The sequence below is a fragment of the Apostichopus japonicus genome, chromosome 12 (assembly GCF_037975245.1).
Source record: "Apostichopus japonicus isolate 1M-3 chromosome 12, ASM3797524v1, whole genome shotgun sequence".
In the NCBI taxonomy this organism is placed as follows: domain Eukaryota; kingdom Metazoa; phylum Echinodermata; class Holothuroidea; order Aspidochirotida; family Stichopodidae; genus Apostichopus; species Apostichopus japonicus.
Window position 1 is genome coordinate 14,503,291 of NC_092572.1, and position 19,323 is coordinate 14,522,613.

General features: G+C 37.9%; 2 long non-coding RNA genes across 3 annotated transcripts in view; one reads left to right on the forward strand and one right to left on the reverse strand.

Moving 5' to 3' along the window:
- Window positions 1-7,435: 7,435 nt before the first annotated feature.
- On the reverse strand, window positions 7,436-11,762 carry LOC139977142 (uncharacterized). 2 transcript variants are annotated; one of them, XR_011796443.1, is made up of 2 exons: window positions 11,460-11,762; window positions 7,436-9,694 (listed from the first exon to the last, which is right to left on the reverse strand). It is a non-coding gene; the product is annotated as an uncharacterized lncRNA (long non-coding RNA). The 2 variants fall into 2 exon arrangements; XR_011796444.1 differs by having other exon boundaries at window positions 7,436-9,713.
- The window catches only part of LOC139977143 (uncharacterized), a 37,290-nt gene continuing 27,667 nt past the window's right edge, over window positions 9,701-19,323 (forward strand). The window contains exon 1 of the long non-coding RNA XR_011796445.1: window positions 9,701-10,971. This is a non-coding gene — a long non-coding RNA (uncharacterized lncRNA). The remainder of the gene's footprint in view (window positions 10,972-19,323) is intronic.

The window sequence follows — 19,323 nt, forward strand, 5'->3', positions numbered from 1 at the left end:
TTCCTGGTGCCTCATTAATCAACAAATGCTCAGGACAGGATTATCCACGTGCAACAGGGGCACGAGTTTAAACGTTGGGTAAAAAATTCAAAGAAATATTGTTATAACGTTACATTATTCTACGTTGTATATGGTACAAAAAGTTCAAAGAAGTCAAACGAAATGGACTTCGATATGCAGTCTTTACACTGTTCATCAATGACTGTTTTTATGTGATGTTTTAATGTCCGTATCATAACCACCGTGGGCAAATAGATGTCTTTTGTGAGCTATACATCCGGCGTTATCCGGTACCAATGTATCTCTATGGGAGATCCAATAAACTGTTTGCCACGGGCCTCCCACAAGCTTAATCCGGCACATCAAACAATGACCATTTTCACCATTTGGAGGGGGGTCATACCTTCATTGTTATTGTTCAGCCTAATCAACAGCCCAAGTTGGGGCGTCAGTCGGTACGCATTTTAAAGAAACGTCTCCTTTCCTAACAGTGGGTATCCTTTTTTCTGGACTTTTCGCTAAGGAGAACGTCCTTATAGAATGAGTCCAGCCTCATTTTGTTCAGTCTTTCCGACTCCCAAGTGAACTCCTGCACTACGGTACCCTAGCTCGTTCGCTCTCCATGTCAGATTACTCGGATGACATATACTCAGTTGACATCACTGTACAGTCTGTCTTTTCTCTCCTCTGACCAGTCTATGTTCTTCATTGCGCTCAATCTACACTGAAGTTTCTGTAAACAAAGACACAAGAATAAGTATGAATTAGACATATATAAAGATCAGTTGGCATATAGTTTACTTTTGTCGAAAAATATACTAGCTCCAACTGTCAATTTCTCCAGCCCCCCCCCCCAGTGAAAAATGTGGAGGCGCGGAAGTATCATTCCGCCCCCCCCCCCCCCCGCTTCGCAAGTCAGAAAAACCCCTTTTTCCTTTCCAGATGAGAAAAAAAATCTCATTTGGAGCACCAAATTGCATCTAAGGCCAGGTGAAAATACAAAATTAAGTTTACAAAATGGGGTGGGTGTTGAAGTGTGCTTTATTGCACCAAATTGCATCTGAGGCCACCTGGAAATGCAAAAACTCCCCTTAGACCCCTCCCCCGGGCCGGCCATCAGTCTTCAACCCCCCTACTCAAATGTACCTTCCTACGCCACTGTATATTTCAACGGTTTACAAAGCAGATTTGTGTATGGGTTGGGGGAAGGTAGGGGGTACGTGGTCGGGTGAGGTTCACCATCACAAGGTTAGAACGTGAATGTATCAATAACAGTATACCCTGGCAAATTGTGCATGAAACATTTTACAGATATCTGAAAGGAGATTATTATATTATTTCTCTCACTGTCATATTTTAACTCTTTTAATTTATCGTTTTTAAAGGAGCGAATGCCTGTACAGGTCTAGGGTTTATATAACGGTGACTTTTAGTGATTGAAAAATTACATTAATAAGTCTTGGCCTAGTGTTACGTACCGAACAATCCAGTAGCACAGAGAACTTCGTTTTCGTTTTTTTTTTTCGAAAGAAGTTGTTCCTTCTCAGCCAGTAGTGCTCGGAGTGCCTTTAATTCTTCCTTCAAATGTTTGCACCGAGCTTTCTGTCACAACATGTGCATACTGCCGCGGTAGTTCCAATTGTCGCTGCTTCTAAATGTTTTTTTCTTTTTCCAATACACGTATGACATTTTCCTGCGGAACATCATTAAAAACCAGCGACGGATCGAATGAAAGTGTACTTTTATAAACTGGCAACCTTGCTTCCACGGAGCTTTCTGTTACTTCTGCAATAAACCACGAAGCCGGAATCGTCCATGTTGAATGCTCTTTGCAATGTAGAACTCGATTGAGGATCAAGTGCGGTGTGAATCAAACCAACGTGTTGCTACTTGTGATACCGCCTTTTACTGATTTCAAATTGCCCGCTTTCTAGTAAGCCCAGGCTGTGACGTAATTAACTATACTGAATACGTTATTGTTACTAACCAACTGGATTAGCCAACCAGTGAACTGCAAAGTGACAGACAGTAAACTTTATCATTGTGATGTGACCGGAAATTTCACTTGCTTATCTGGAAATGGTATTTATAGTAAGTGAGCAGTATACTTTTCTGTTTCGTACATATATTGCGGTGGGTATTTGCAGGGAGTTGTTATAACAACTCCCTGGTATTTGTGCGTTTCATCGCTTTAGTTCTTCGAATATCATGCACTTGAGGGCATATTGAGAGAAACCGGCAGAGCAAAAAACGGACTGTTGAAATCTATCTCGACTAATCTATGAAAAAGAATATGGACAATGGGAATCGTAAGAGGAGCATTTAAAAACGGGGGGAGGGGAGGGGGAGGGGAGGGGCAGGGGGCATGTGGTAGGAGGTTGGAGGTTGGAAAAAGTTTCGCACAAAATTTAAGCAAAAATTACTTAAATCTCAAATATGGATTTGCGCCGCTATGACCGACAAAGTTTAGCCGAGGTTTTTGAAGCCTGACACTGAGTACCGATTGTTCGATATCCCAGTTCCGAGGCTTGTGCCCCCCCCACCCACCCACCCTGTCCCCGTTTTTAAATAAATGCCCTAAATAGCTATTCTGGACCCGACCATTTCTAAAGCCGCAAAAACGGCATCACCAAAGAACCGGCTAATTATATTTTAATTTCTATCTCAGGACTAAACTCGGAGGGGGTACATATAGTTGGATAGAAGGAGACATCCACAAATATCCAAAATATGACTCATTTGTAATATAAGATGAATTCTATGACCATTCTGGATCAGTTTAGGGGCAAATGTTGTATCCATGAGATGTCAATGTGTTCCTCGATCACCTAACTTTCCAATTAAAATCAACGGATTACATTCTATAACAAATGCATATGTAATTAAACAGGTTCATAATACAATTAAGAACGATTCTTTGCATTAACAGTTAAGTTTACCACACATTGGGGAACCTGACGAGGGGGGGGGGGGGGAGTGGGTGGGGTGCACCACATGGTTGCATTGGGTCCCCAACATATAGCGTTAAAGGAGGTCTAATTAAAGTACCCTAATGATTGTTTATGCTCATTTAAACGTCGCGGGTTCTCGGAAGCTAACTTGGCGAAAACAGCAAAGGGAAAACTCGATTGGATTTCAAGTGACAAAAATTGTGCGATGCTATGTACTCAGTGTGAATCCTCCAAGCCATAGTTTTTTTTTTTTTCTTGTCTTCGAAAAGTCTTCAACGCAAAGCGATTCTTTTCACATATCAGTTGATGGAAACTGCAATTATTATATTATCATTATGTTCTACTAGTCCATAAATTTGTTAGTACAATCATGGAGGTAAAAACCTCCATCATACCAAGGGCGTAGGAACCGGGGGGCTGGGGGGGGGGGCGCCAGCCCCCCCCCCCCCCAGTGAAAAATATGGGGGGCGGAAGTGTCATTCCGCCCCCCCCCCCCGCTCCGCAAGTCAGAAAACCCCTTTTTCATTTCCAAATGAGAAAAAAATCTCATTTGGAGCACCAAATTGCATTTAAGGCCAGGTGAAAATGCAAAATTCTTTACAAAATGGAGTGGGAGTTGAGGTGTGCTATATTGCACCAAATTGCATCTGAGGCCACCTGGAAATGCAAAAAAAATCCAAAGGGGAGGGGGACACCCCCTGCCCTTAGACCCCTCCCCCAGGCCGGCCATCAGTCTTCAGCCCCCCCCCCCCACTCAAAAATACCTTCCTACGCCACTGCATCATACAATGGTACAATGTCCTTTCTACGCTTCTGTAGCTCCGTAGTTAGCGTCCAACATTGATATTTCCGAATTCTACGGTCCAGCAACAATAGGCAGCTAAATTCAAATCTGTATGGAAGCCGTGAACTGCCGCTTTTAAAACTTGTTGACGATCTCGTGAACTTATGTTTAAGTCGGAGGAAACTGAATATAGCAGTTTGTCGATCATTTAACCATGCTTTGACTCAGTGATCATATAGAAGCTGGAATCTTACAATAAACAATTAAACAATGTGAAGCGTGTCACAGTGACAATAGCATTTGATATTTACATGTTATTCAGTATATCACGCCTTTTTGACAGTAATCACAAACACATTCTTGCTATATTTTTCAGAGACCCACGAGTTATCATTTTAAAAGGTTTGAAATTCTGACACTCTTCAAAATGCGGCAGTATTTAATTTTTAATTTTATTCAGTTCCTTATCAACAGCGTAATGATATAGCTACATTCCATTTTTGACATTCAACATATTAAACATCACTTGTGCATTTAACGTTACTTGATCGAGACGTAGCTTGCAATAATTTTCAGGAAAATTCGTTTCATATATATAACTATTGGAGAATAAAACCATTACCTTGATCCGGCACATGCATATGGATTTCGCTGAGTGTAGGCGCTCTACTTTTGCCTTTGTATGGCACTTATGTACGGTATGTTCTTCAAAATGCGGCAGTATTTAATTTTTAATTTTATTCAGTTCCATATCAACAGCGTAATGATATTGCTACATTCCATTTTTGACATTCAACATATTAAATATAAACTATCACTTGTGTATTTAACGTTACTTGAACCAGATGTAGTTTACAATAATTTTCAGGAAATTCGTTTCATATATATATAACTATTGGAGAATAAAACCATTACCTTGATCCGGCACATGCATATGGATTTCGCTGTGTATACTACGCATTGTAATGTAGGCGCTCTATTTTTGCCTTTATACGGCACTTATGTATGTTTATTTACTATTTATATATATATATATATATATATATATATATATATATATATATATATATATATATATATATATATATATATATATATATGAAAATCGTAATGAGTTTGTAAATCAAGAACAGTGAAACAAACTTTCAGCCTCCACCAGGATTCGAGCCATCAGCCTCCCGCTCTGTACGCGGACACCCTAACCACTAGGCTATATGGACGCTGATTGTATGTCCAGAGGTTCGAAACCGGTAAGGAAGGTCTATATGTTTGGGACTTGCTATTCAGTTTATTTAAGACTTGCATGTGTCTCAAGCATGAATGTATTACGGTACCCTCACAGGATAATACTTCCGTGTCTCAGGTATGCATTTCTTTAATGGAATTATGTAACGGACACAGGACAATCTTAGCTATTATATATTTGCATATAGGTGCGTGATTTTTACAAACACCACACGTGAATATGCCAATTTTTTGGCATAATGCTTATTTTCTCAAGCGATATAACTTATTTTCGACATTTCCGTAAAAACTAAACAGTAATGAACGTCGTTTACGTATTATACACAGGGACGTAGCTAAGGCCTAATGATTGAGAGTGGGTAGGGGGGGGGGGGAGAGATTTAGTTGCTGAAATTCCAACTGGATGGGATTTGGAGCCAGAAAATTCCGACTGCTGCCTTGTAACCCGCAGCCCCCCCCCCCCCACACCCTACTCGTCAACGATACAGTCAGTGTCAGTCAGTCAGTCAGACACTCCATCGTTCGCGACTGCACTTTTGTTTTTTCGGTACATTTGTACCACTGGCCCTCACTTCACAAATTTATTAATCACTCTGGTTAGCGAGAAAGCAATGAGTATAAGTTATCTGCTTGATAGGCAACATAGACTACCAACTAAAAAAGCTATGTTAATGTAACAAAGGGGAAAACTTTTCTTTTTCAACAAATTATATTCGACGACATAGTGAACTACCCCAAAATACAGTGCTTTTTCCTAGCGCGCTTAATATTATTTTCTTGGGGGGGGGGGGGGGGCTATTTATCACTCACATGAAAAAATTAAATTGTTCACTTCATTCCAACTGAGCATTGGGAATGAAGTGAACAGTTAAACATTTTGCAGAAAAATGTTGAGTTGACGAGATGCGATAAGTTGCCAATTAAACATTTCGCAGAAAATTTTACAATTGCTCAATTGGGATGAAGTGAACAATTGAACATTTTGCCAAAAACATGTCCAATTAACGAGATAAGATAAGTTGTCAATTGAACATTTTGCAGAAAATTTTTCAATTGCTCAGATGGAATGAAGTGAACAAGTGAACAATTTGCAGCAAAATGTCTAATACACGAGATATGATAAGTAGTCAATTAAACACTTTTCAAAAATTGTTCAATTGCTCAGTTTAAGCAACTAAGCAATCCAACATTTTTCTGTTTTTTTTTTGGATAAGATTTTATCTTGTTATTTTAACAATTTACTGAAAAATTTCACTTTATGGGCAAAGTTTTTCTTATGTTGATGGCCATTTTAAGCTTCCGTAGAATAGCATTGAGCGTTTTTATTGTATACGTTGCACAGTAGTTTATTAGGCATTTTTTTTAGAGTATTCAAAATCACACGAAGTTTTGTATGGTGGAGTATAAGAACCGCGAGATACAATTTCTTAATATGACAAGGAAAACGTGGTAAATATGACTGATTAAAGGTCAAGTTTGACCGAAAATTGTAGGTCACCCACAAATAGCAAGAATTTATGAAAAATAGAGTGCGACAGTCGGAAAAATTAGAGTGCCACAGTCGGAAATTCCGTACTCATAAGCGTACGTATACAATTTTAATCTAAGGCTGGTGGGTACAGTTTCTTCCTCGTTATGATCCCTCACTATAATTTTCAGTTGATATATGTCATCAACATATTATGTTAAATTAAAAGTAAGTATAGGTATCATCAACCTATATATGAAATTGATCACAGAGTCAATCAGGCGTAATAGATTTAGGGAGGGGAAATTGATTGTGGGGTGAGGGGCTTCGAGTTCAAATACGTATACTCATCAAAAGTAGTCTGTAATGGCCCCAAATTACGGCATGCTGTAATTGCTGGAAGTTTTCAAAAAAGTCCTTTCCTGAAGGTGTTCTCTCTCCATATTGTTCGCTGACATTATAAACACACACAACAAGATGACTAAATTTCCCAGTTAGGTAAATTTCCTCCAAGGTGGTTAATAAAACAGTTTAAGAATTTTAACATAAGGTGACCATATTTTAATATGTAGCATATATGGGACCAATAAATCATACTTAGTATCAGTTGGAAGTCTGACCCCGTGACCTCGAAGAATGATCAACGATCACGCATATCATTAAATTTGAATTTGCCCGCATTTAACGTAGAGTCGGTCCTACGTTTCACTCACAGAATTTACAGACATTGATAGTTTACAACTTACCGGAACCTCACAGAATGGATTAAAAGTAATTCCAATGTATGGTAGGGCAAAGATACCCGAGAAAAAATCAACGAAAACCTATGAAACAACGATTGCAATCCAACTTCGTCCTCACACATGTATTCCTAACTGACACAAAATAGGCCAAAACGAACCAACGAAAGAGAGTTACAGCAAAAAAGTTCTCCCATTTGTGGATCTTGTACTCTCCTACATGATGCTGTAAAGTTTCGGTGAAATGGTTGTCTAAGACGGCCAGTCACAAAACGATTACCTCGACTCGGCGATTTTGTTGCTGTCGCCGCCATTTTGAAATTAGGTAGACTTTCGCCAAGCCGTTTTCATGCTATGGGCTACTACCGACAAGACTTCATTCAAATCGTTTTCAATGTAGTGGAACCCATTCCTTTAGTGTACGGTCTATTAGGAATGTTAGGTTTTGTGGCGTGAAATTAAGTAATTTAAGTTGTGCTAAGGTTTGGAAGAAATTTTGTCCCAAATTCTAATATATGATTAGGTAAAATGTGAAATTACTGAGAGCTGCGTATGGGAGGGGTAAGAGAGACAAAATGGGGGAGGGGGCAAGGGAGATGGTGTTTCCTTTCTAGCTAAATTAATGGTGGTAACTATTAAGGTAACACAAATTTTCCTGAGTCTGTTGTCAAAACTGAAGGGGTCATACCACATTGAATATACAAAGGTAACATGGCCTAGGCCAAACCTTATTTCTAGTTGCTTTCTAAGGAACTTCCAACAATTCTGAATGATTTATACCTACAATACCAAATGATTTATACTTACCCACTTACCATAATTCCACAGTAGCCCTTACTCAGTGAGATTCTGCAAAGCTGGGTACTCATCTGTTGCTTATATTCATCAATAAATATCAGTTAACAGTTTTCCAGTCAATACCAATCCTTGTTTGGTTCATGTATCACACTACATAACTGCTTGCCAATATTGAAGTTAAGTACTGTGGCTTGGGTAGGGGTGTGTTGTTTAGGGGAGGGGTGTGGTGTTTTTAGGGGTTTTGGGGAGGGAATGTGGTGCTTAGCGGATTTGGGGAAGGGTTTGGAGTTTCCCAGCTTTGGGATGGGTGTGGTGTTCACCAGCTTTGGGAAGAGTTAGGGTATTTTGGAGGGATGAGGTGGTTTTGCCACATATGGGGACTTTAATTAAAAGCTGACTTTCAGTACACAGGACGTGTTTGGATACATTACGTTCTATGGATACTCTGATCAAATATTTTGAGTAGGGCTGTTTTCTTTTTCTTTTGCACATGCATAGTAGAACATAAGTCAACAGTGGAAATAGAGTTGCCTGGTCTTTTATTGATTTTATAACTGTAACAATAAGGCACTTTAAGCAACAGAAAAAAGAAAACAAAAAACATTTGTGTGACACTCTCCATGAAAGAACATATTTTAATGTCCTGTGAAAATATGGGCATGAAATATAAATTACTTCGATCACTTCAAAGTGAAATACTTTGTTCAAATGGAAGGAATAGCTTAACAAAATTTGAATACTTCTTGAAATGAAACACACTTCATACTGTGAAGACTTCATACAATAATGTTGTCTGAAAAAAAATCACACACAATGTCAAGTGCATTATGACTGGAAGGGGTATTTCAAGGTGGCATAGTGAAGGCATGACATAGCAAAAACAGTTCAGGTGGCAGGATGGATAGTTTTGTAACTTTGAAATGGTGAGATATACCTGTGACATATAGCATAAGATTAAAATTAAAAGACAAATATATAAAAGTAAAAGGTAAGAGTAGAAAGTAAATAAATAAGTCCAAACTTGACATATAACTTTAACAACCTGATCTTCTTCAGAAATAGGAGCACCAATAGCAGCCCAACGATCCATACTTCCTTTCATATAATTCAAATTATTTCCAACTGACTTGCCCTCTGCCATTTCAGTTCTGAGGTACTTTTTCTTGAGCTGAATTTTGTTGGTTAGAGAATCCTTTTCGAACAGAGTACGCAAGGCATCCTAAGCATCACTAGGTTTCTCACTTGTTGTAATTAATTCCAGCTGACTAGATGCTATTGCAAGCACAATGGTGAAAAATGCCAGTTGTGTCTTTTTCAAGTTTGCACTCTTCTACTTCTCACATACAGTAACCCCCAACTTTCCTGAGCCATCCTCATAGCCCACAGGCCTTTTGCAAGAAACAAATGTCTCATCTGGAAATTCCATGTCAGCCAGTTCGAGCCATCCATTTTGTTAATTTTCCACGTCATATTTTCTGTTGTTCCAGCCATATTGGTCAGTTGTCACGACTAAATTAACCAATTTAAGTACCGACAATTCCAAAGAAATGGTTCCAAAATCAGCACATAAATTCCAAACAACAATCTATTCTACACAGTTAACTTCCAGTGTATGTGTCTGGGCCAATAACCTGTTCGAGTTAGCTAGAGAATAGGCATGAGACTGCTGAGTATATTACAGCCTGTTGCTGCACACAACTTGTTCTTTCTATAAAGTATAACAGAAACTGAGGAAAAATGTAAATTACACATATATAGAAAACAAAATTGCTTAAAGGTAGCACACTAATAATACAACCTGATTAAACAAACAATAGTTTGGAGCAGAGTTGTAACAACAGGCACTTAACTGATCCACAGGCTGCATTCCTTCTTACTACGGGTACATATAAGAGAGCTAGGAACTTAAAGATATATAGTATTAAATAGAATGTGAGACTACATTTATTAACAGATTTCTATAAATAAACTCTTATATGAAGACTTCAGATATGAGGATAATAAACATGAGGATGTAATAAACTCTGGAAGCTCTCTGGGCTAATACTTAATACCAGTGGAACTGCATTTTGCAATGTTAGTCATTATACATAACAAAACAAATCTAATAGTGAATGAAACTTTTCTTCTTTTTGGGAATAACTTTTTTTTGGTCATATATACATGGGAAAGCACCTTAGAGAAATCTGTGTGTGACACACACACACATAGGGAAGACTGTACGTGAATGACTAACTAAGTACTTCTACTACTGTACCTATCATAGAAAACAACATAACAATAAAAAGATCGTAAACTCTCGTTAACAGCAAAACATGTTGTCACAAAATGATCCCTGATATTGTTTTAAGTCACCTGGAATTATAAGTAGCTATGTACAACTACATGGCTCTATGAGGTGCAACTGTTCTCAAGTACCAGCAGTAGGTCTAACTGTAATAGCAATAAGTATAAAGTGTAAGCAGTATAAAGCAAGCTAGTTTTATTTCTGTGTTACGTATCTTGCTCTACATATTAAGCATAGGGAATTGGGCCTAGACTTAAGTCATGGATCTAATACCGGTCTTGAACACTTGTAACAAAGTGACATTGAAATGGATCCCGATCCCAGGATGGCGGAAATTTTCACCCAGTCCAGCTGTAATAAAACTCATCATAAGCCATGATCTTAACTTATACATAGTACAAAGGCAGTCTACTTGTACTACTCATAATTTTTGTAAAATAATAATAATACTAAATTGTATCTTATGCAGTCCAAATCTTTTCAAGAACAGGCCCCTTAGAATTATTACACAAGGACGAGAAGGCGTAGGCTAAGAACTAAAGGTTATAGGCCTTAATTAGTCCATTATTAAAATTGGACTAAACTATGCAGGTAATCTAGTATTACTAAAACTAGGCTAGGGCCTACCTGTAGTAAAAACTTGTCGTAGTATATTACTTAAGTAAATACAAAAGTACTAGGCCTATAGGCTAGCCTAGGCTTGTACTAGGGGCCTAGTACAGTAATATTACTGTCCGCTATGCCCTCGAAATTTTAAATTTTAACTATTTAGTAGCCATAAGTAGTACCGTGACTTATCAACTCCCTGATTTTTCCATATTAACGCAAAAAAATGAAGGGAATCTATGCCGAATAGAAAGATTACGAAAAATACGAGACGTTGCAAATCTAGCACTAGCTACATCATAGTCGACATATAGCGCTAGGCTGCACGTTATAGGATACGGTGCTTTCGTGTATATGTGTATTATGTACGTTAGGATACATGTATTAGGGGCAACCAAAAGCACATAGGAGCACCATTTTCGTTGACCAAAAAATCACACTTTTCGGGGGAGTTACAACTTTTCTGAAAAATATGAGTAAGATTCAAGCTTATATATTACAAAAATGCTATTTTTACGGTTAAAAGTTGTCTAAGACGCGAAAGTCACATAACGATAGACGTCGACTCGATTTGACTTACCTTTATGTTTTTGCGTTGGTCGTCGATAAGAAAATGCACTGTTCTATTGGTAAAATCTTCGTTTCTTTCCGGAAATGATCGTATTTGAGTCTCTAAAGTATCCTTTATCGAGCTACGATACTCGTAAACCCGAATGACATTGGGATGTTTGCGAATTTTACCGATTACATCCATACATGGAAGTAGCGAACCGAAGTCCGTAGAACCGGATTTGCGCGAAACAATTACTTCCGGGTCAAGTAGCTGTGCTCGAAAATTTGCTAGTAACGGTCATATATTGAGGTCAGACTTCCAACTGGTATGATAGTAATATTTAGTAGTGTAGGGTCTACTCGTTTGTATTGGGCTTTAACCTAGTGAAGTTGCATATAACAAGGTTTGAACCTAACTGGAGACCAAAACTTCCCGGTACGTAACACCTTACCTAACACCAAAAATAAATGAAGAGGCGCGGGAGGGGGGGGGGGGGGTCGGGGGTCGGACAGAGGATTCAAGAAATTATGTAATATATTGGCTTCTTTAATAGTGCAGTTCCTAAAGGGTCTACTCGTTTGTATTGGATTTTAATGCCTTCTAAATCGCTTAATTTTCAAACATGTTCTGTGAAGACTTCTATATTTCAGTCATACTTTCCCAAGCGTTGGCACAATTCCCCTAAGCGTGGGCACAATAAAGTTACTGTCACACATGCATGTTAACCAATATGTATATGGGTATATATGTATATGTGTCAGGGGGGGGGTCGGGTGTCGGAAAGAGGATTCTAACATAAAGGCTTCTTTAATAGTGCAAAGCGTGGGCACAATAAAGTTACTGTCACACATGCATGTTAACCAATATGTATATGTGTATATATGTATATGTGTCGGGGGGGGGGGGGTGGTCGGGTGTCGGAAAGAGGATTCAAGAAAGTATGAAATATATAGGCTTCTTTAATAGTGCAGTTCCTAAAGGGTCTACTCGTTTGTATTGGGTTTTAATTCCTTCTAAATTGCTTAATGTTCAAACGGTTTCTGTGAAGACTACTATATTTCAGTAATACTTTCCCAAGCGTGGGCACAATTCCCCTAAGCGTGGGCACAATAAAGTTACTGTCACACATGCATGTTAACAATATGTATATGTGTATATCATATATGTGTCGGGGGGGGGGGTCGGGGGTCGGAAAGAGGATTCAAGAAAGTATGTAAGATATATACTATATGTACTATATTTTAGTCATACTTTCCCAAGCGTGGGCACAATTCTCCTAAGCGTGGGCACAATAAAGTTACTGTCACACATGCATGTTAACCAATATGTATATGTGTATATATGTATATGTGTCGGGGGGGGGGTCGGGTGTCGGAAAGAGGATTCAAGAAAGTATGTAATATATAGGCTTCTTTAATAGTGCAGTTCCTAAAGGGTCTACTCGTTTGTATTGGGTTTTAATTCCTTCTAAATTGCTTAATTTTCAAACGGTTTCTGTGAAGACTTCTATATTTCAGTCATACTTTCCCAAGCGTGGGCACAATTCCCCTAAGCGTGGGCACAATAAAGTTACTGTCACACATGCATGTTAACCAATATGTATATGGGTATATATGTATATGTGTCAGGGGGGGGGGTCGGGTGTCGGAAAGAGGATTCTAACATAAAGGCTTCTTTAATAGTGCAAAGCGTGGGCACAATAAAGTTACTGTCACACATGCATGTTAACCAATATGTATATGTGTATATATGTATATGTGTCGGGGGGGGGGGGTCGGGTGTCGGAAAGAGGATTCAAGAAAGTATGTAATATATAGGCTTCTTTAATAGTGCAGTTCCTAAAGGGTCTACTCGTTTGTATTGGGTTTTAATTCCTTCTAAATTGCTTAATTTTCAAACGGTTTCTGTGAAGACTACTATATTTCAGTAATACTTTCCCAAGCGTGGGCACAATTCCCCTAAGCGTGGGCACAATAAAGTTACTGTCACACATGCATGTTAACAATATGTATATGTGTATATATGTATATGTGTCGGGGGGGGGGGTCGGGGGTCGGAAAGAGGATTCAAGAAAGTATGTAATATATATACTATATGTACTATATTTCAGTCATACTTTCCCAAGCGTGGGCACAATTCTCCTAAGCGTGGGCACAATAAAGTTACTGTCACACATGCATGTTAACCAATATGTATATGTGTATATATGTATATGTGTCGGGGGGGGGGGGGGTCGGGTGTCGGAAAGAGGATTCAAGAAAGTATATAATATATAGGCTTCTTTAATAGTGCAGTTCCTAAAGGGTCTACTCGTTTGTATTGGGGTTTTAATTCCTTCTAAATTGCTTAATTTTCAAACGGTTTCTGTGAAGACTACTATATTTCAGTCATACTTTCCCAAGCGTGGGCACAATTCCCCTAAGCGTGGGCACAATAAAGTTACTGTCACACATACATGTTAACAATATGTATATGGGTATATATGTATATGTGTCGGGTGGGGGGGGGGGGGGGGTTCGGGGGTCGGAAAGAGGATTCAAGAAATTATGTAATATATAGGCTTCTTTAATAGTGCAGTTCCTAAAGGGTCTACTCGTTTGTATTGGGTTTTAATGCTTTCTAAATCGCTTAATTTTCGAACAGTTTCTGTGAAGACTACTATATTTCAGTCATACTTTCCCAAGCGTGGGCACAATTCTCCTAAGCGTGGGCACAATAAAGTTACTGTCACACATGCATGTTAACCAATATGTATATGGGTATATATGTATATGTGTCAGGGGGGGTCGGGTGTCGGAAAGAGGATTCTAATATAAAGGCTTCTTTAATAGTGCAAAGCGTGGGCACAATAAAGTTACTGTCACACATGCATGTTAACCAATATGTATATGTGTAGTGTATGCGGCTGCGTACATTATACATATGTTGTCTATGTATATATGTTAATCGTACATATGTCTGTATCTGAGACTGTATCTGTGGACTGTATTGGCCGCAAATTAAGCAACTTGCAACAATTGCTAGGAATGTTCAAAAAAATACTTTCCTTGGAGGTCTTCGCTCTCCAAATTGTTCTCAAACATTCTTTATGAACACAAAATATGACTGAATGTCTAGTGAGGTAATTTTTCTTCCAAGGAGGTAATATAACCGTTTAAGAATATTGACCAGGGGTGAGGTGACCATTTTTGAATATATGGCATATATTGGCCAATACAGCATACTTTAATCCTTCTACATAATCTATACTAGTTGCATATAACAAGTTTGAACCTAACTGGACACCCAAACTTCTCCCGTAGCAACGTAAACACCTTCGAAAATTAAACGGGTGAGGGGGGGGGGTCGGAGTGTTTGAAAGAGAATATAAGAAAGTATATGATGTATAGGCTTTTGTCTCACTTGCATTTTTTTCATGGGGCCTTCTCGTTTGTACATGGTGTAATGCCTTCCAAATTGTTAAATTTATGAACAGGTTTTATGACAACTAGCCTAATATATTTCAATCATACTTTCCCAAGCGTGGGCACAATTCCCTAAGCGTGGCACAATACGGATCATATGTATATATGTGTGTGTATAGTGTACGCGGCTGCGTGCAGTACCCGTTGTAATATGTTCATTTTAATCGTTACGTCTGTATCTAGCCGGTAAGCAATAGGCCCTACCTACAAGTTGTTTTTCATTCTATATATTAATCTTCGTGGCATTGTTCCACTAATTTTGAGGTGAATGTTTGTAAAACGTTTCCACGTGGAACACATTTCTGGCGTCAACATGTGTCATTTATTTACATTTGCTTTCTATCGCTGCAACAGAAACATTTGCAGCAATGAATAAGAGAGGAAAGGGAGAGCAAAATCGTTATTAAGTTGTCGCATTCCTGCAGTAAAGAGTGCACCGTCTTAACTACAAATTTATAAATATATCCTTTGTACCTCGTAAAACGTGTTTGGTAAAGTATGTTCTTTACTTTGAATCTTTTACTTGCAATTGTTTAGATTTTACACCCCAATACAAAACCAGTATATCCCTCTCCAAAGGTTTGCTGTTTTGGCCCCTAATATGCCAGGTATTCAAATATGGTCACCTTTGATACAAAAAAAAAAATTGTGGCATATGCAGACTACCTTTCATCCATTTAGCCACCGACAAATTGCTCAACGGGCAAGTATTAGCTTTGAAGTTATGTTTTCAGGATCACCGCCCTATAAGTGTGTTATACATGTGCACATAATGGTAGCAGTGTTATACATATGAGCTGTAAATGTTACCCTAAAACTGTGGATTTCTAGGCATTAACCCATCATTTCATGCTCACGACCCGACCTATAGCCAGATTGTTTAACAGGTGAGTTACAACTCCCTGATTTAACTAGTAATTAGCTAGGAAGCACATTAACGCAGGAGGATCGCCATCCTTTTGGAAATTTTCCAGTTCATATACTCCCTTAATGGGGTATAAGAGAATGTATAGCAAACGCTGATACGTGTGCGAAAATTATCAAAGGAGAAAACAACCTCCCCGTGTGAAAAGAAAACAAAGAACAATAAGAAAGCAGACGTTAATTCAGTAAGAGTATACTATTACTTTCAAACGTATATAGTATCAGCGGGGAGTTGTTATGCAACTCCCTGGTATTAGTCAGCCATACATTTCGTGTGGTTTTCGCGGTCACATTATTAACCCTACTGTTGTCATGTTAGACCGCGTTTGAAAACAAGCGCGTTTTTTCATGCTGGTTTTGCTGTCGTTTGATTGGAGGATGAACAGCGACTGATCAGGGAGGTCTAAAATATCACCTCCCTGATCAACAGATGAGGGTTGTTCATTGCGGTTTCACAAATTCTCTACAATAAACCAATTGGATGCACTGTACTGTTTGATACAGTATAAGGCAGGCCGTATCGTGTATTTTCATTGTTGTATCTGCATATGCATCAAGAAGCAGATAAACCAAACACGTACCATACTAATCGGACATAAATAATAATAATAATAAATAGTAAAAAACGTCAGGCCAACTTACTTTAACACATAAATAATTATACATAAAAAAGTTAGACAGACAGATGAGGAGACACGTGTATGTGTCTCTTCATCTGTTTTCTCATGATTCCAGCGCTAGTGATTAGAATATCGATCAGCCATGCCATAGCGCCAAACTTAATTCTTTGTGAGGGCGAGCTGTTTGTTGAGGTATTATGATCGAGGGCCCGCAACGTGAATTACGTAACTTACCAAAATGAGCAACCACGAGGAAATTTGCTGATACTCTCATAGAATTAGCTTGAGGAGTTTTGTTGGTTTGACGGCTGCATATATATATATATATATATATATATATATATATATATATATATATATATATATATATATATATATATATATATATATATATATATATATATATATATATATATATATATATATATATATATATATATTATAACTGAACAAAGTATGAGAAATACATTGTGAGGTACATATGGTTGTATGTATGTGCAAGCCATGCACATTACCGTTGAAAGATATATGCTGTATTAGAACAATGTCAGATATTCAAATATGGTCATCTTTGGTCAAATCCTTTAACTTTTTTATATTACCACGTGCACGTGCACCCTGAAGGAAATTTACCTCACTGGACATTCAGTCATCTTGTATGTCCATTTACTAGAATTTCAAGAGAACACTTTGGAAGAGTTAAAACCTCTCTTTTTGAAAACTTCTAGCAAGTACTTTAGCATGCTATAATTACAGACGAACATATAATGAACCGAATAGGCAGATGATTGTCTCGGTAAAAATTACCCGTGGGTATAAATTAAATGTGACGTATATGGGCGTTGTAATCATACCGTAATCACGTTCTGTGTATTTTTTGAAATTTCCGACGCTTAGGTTAATATTAATCATCTCTTAAATTCCGAATTTTTATTGAGTCAACGTAAGCGAAGTTGATGTAATCATGCTGTACTGACACTCGTGGTATGTGTATGCTCTGCGCTCGACGCGTAAGTGAATCGTAATCTTCCCGTAAATTCCAAATTCAGTGGAGAATACATTCAACGTAAACGCAATTCGTAAGTTGGTGTAATCATGCTGTAATCCCGTGGTGTGCATGCTTCGGAATTTCCGACGTGTATATCCTAAACATGCCGTACTGTGCCTGTTTCAGGTGAACGAAAATAACTTAAACTTGACGTTTAAGGATTTCGTAATCAATACGTAAACGCTGAAATGGACGTATTTGGGTATTTGTAAGTTAATTGTAAATATACAGTAAATTTTTAACTGCACTCGTTTTAGCCAACGTAAATGTTGAAATTTTGTTCATGAGATGCAGTCACAGGGTAATATCATTATCCGAAAGATTGACATGAGAATTGTGTCCAGTGTTTTATTTCATGGAACAATCAACGTTAACGTCATGCTTAAGTTTGGCGTAAGTTTGTTGTAAACGCGTTGTGTCTATGCTCCGAGTTTCCGATGTGTAAGATAATCGTAATCCTGTCGTAAATTTCTTCGTGGCGAGATTAAGGTCAACGTAAACGTGGAGAAGAAATAAGTTTTAATAAATACGAAAGTGATTATTAACTTCCGATATGTAAGTTGTCATAAACGTAACGGAAATCTGTTGTTCCGTGTTTACAATGTTTACGGATGCGTAATCACATCGTAAACGCGTTGTTCCAAAATGTACGGGTTTCCGATGTTTAAGGTGACCGTAAGCAAGACGTAAACATCCAAGGACTGTGCTTACGATAACTTAAATGCGTGTCTTTTTCCCGTGATGGTTCCAAAGATTTGTACGAAGGATGCATTTTTTTTAATTTCATTTTCACTACTATATTGTCAACCTTGAATTACTTAGCTTCTCAAAACACCTTCTGTAAGATAAATTTAAAAGAAATACAAGATGCCCCACCACCGAAATTAAATTGTGGAAAACTTGGTAGTAAATTTTCAACAGCAACAGTAAATGAACATTAGTCATTCACCAGGAACGTAATATGTGATATGTGATACTAAAATAAATGTTACACATATGTTAAGACGGGCGTCATTACAGCAAACCGCCATGACCAAGTCACGAATTTATAGTTACAAATATATCACATGTGACGATAACTCTCTGTCCAAACAACAGGAATTAAATGAATGAAAACCAAAGACACATGTTGCTTCCATTAGCTAGGAATATATCTGATGCATATTACTACGAACTCGTAGCTACCTATTTAGCTAGGAATTTAAAAGTCAGCTTCCCCTACAAATCATGTCGATGTCACGTTGTTGTAGCTGAAACCGTATGTGTGACATCCCGGAAGAGCTGCATAAATTCACTAACTTTCGTAACATTGGCTACCAACATATCGATAACCTTTGAAATATTTCCAAGAAAAAGAAGCTATTAACCAGTGTATCAATACCAACAATTGTTGATTTTGCAACGATACATCAAGTATTGTAGCGATTCCCCAATTATTATTTGACATTGAGTTTTAGGAGCTTTGTAATATTTGTTGGTACTATATAGAAGGCTCTTATTACACTAACTGTTTGCATATGAATTTGTTCCTATTTTGGGAAATTAACAATCCCTTTAGCAGAACGGAAGGGACGACACTATATTCTTTATTCTGCATTTCCAGATGACAGGATATTTACCATATGGAATATGAACGAATCCTACTCATATTTTTTATATATGTTCATGATTACTACAGAAGAGAATTAACATTTTGTAAACATTAAAGAACGAGAAAAGCAAAATTGCCGGATCTCTGTATATTAATATAACCTTAATTAAGGTGTAAGCAACCACAATCATTGTTTAATTATTTACAAAATATAAAATATTAAATGATTTGTCAGGTATTTAAC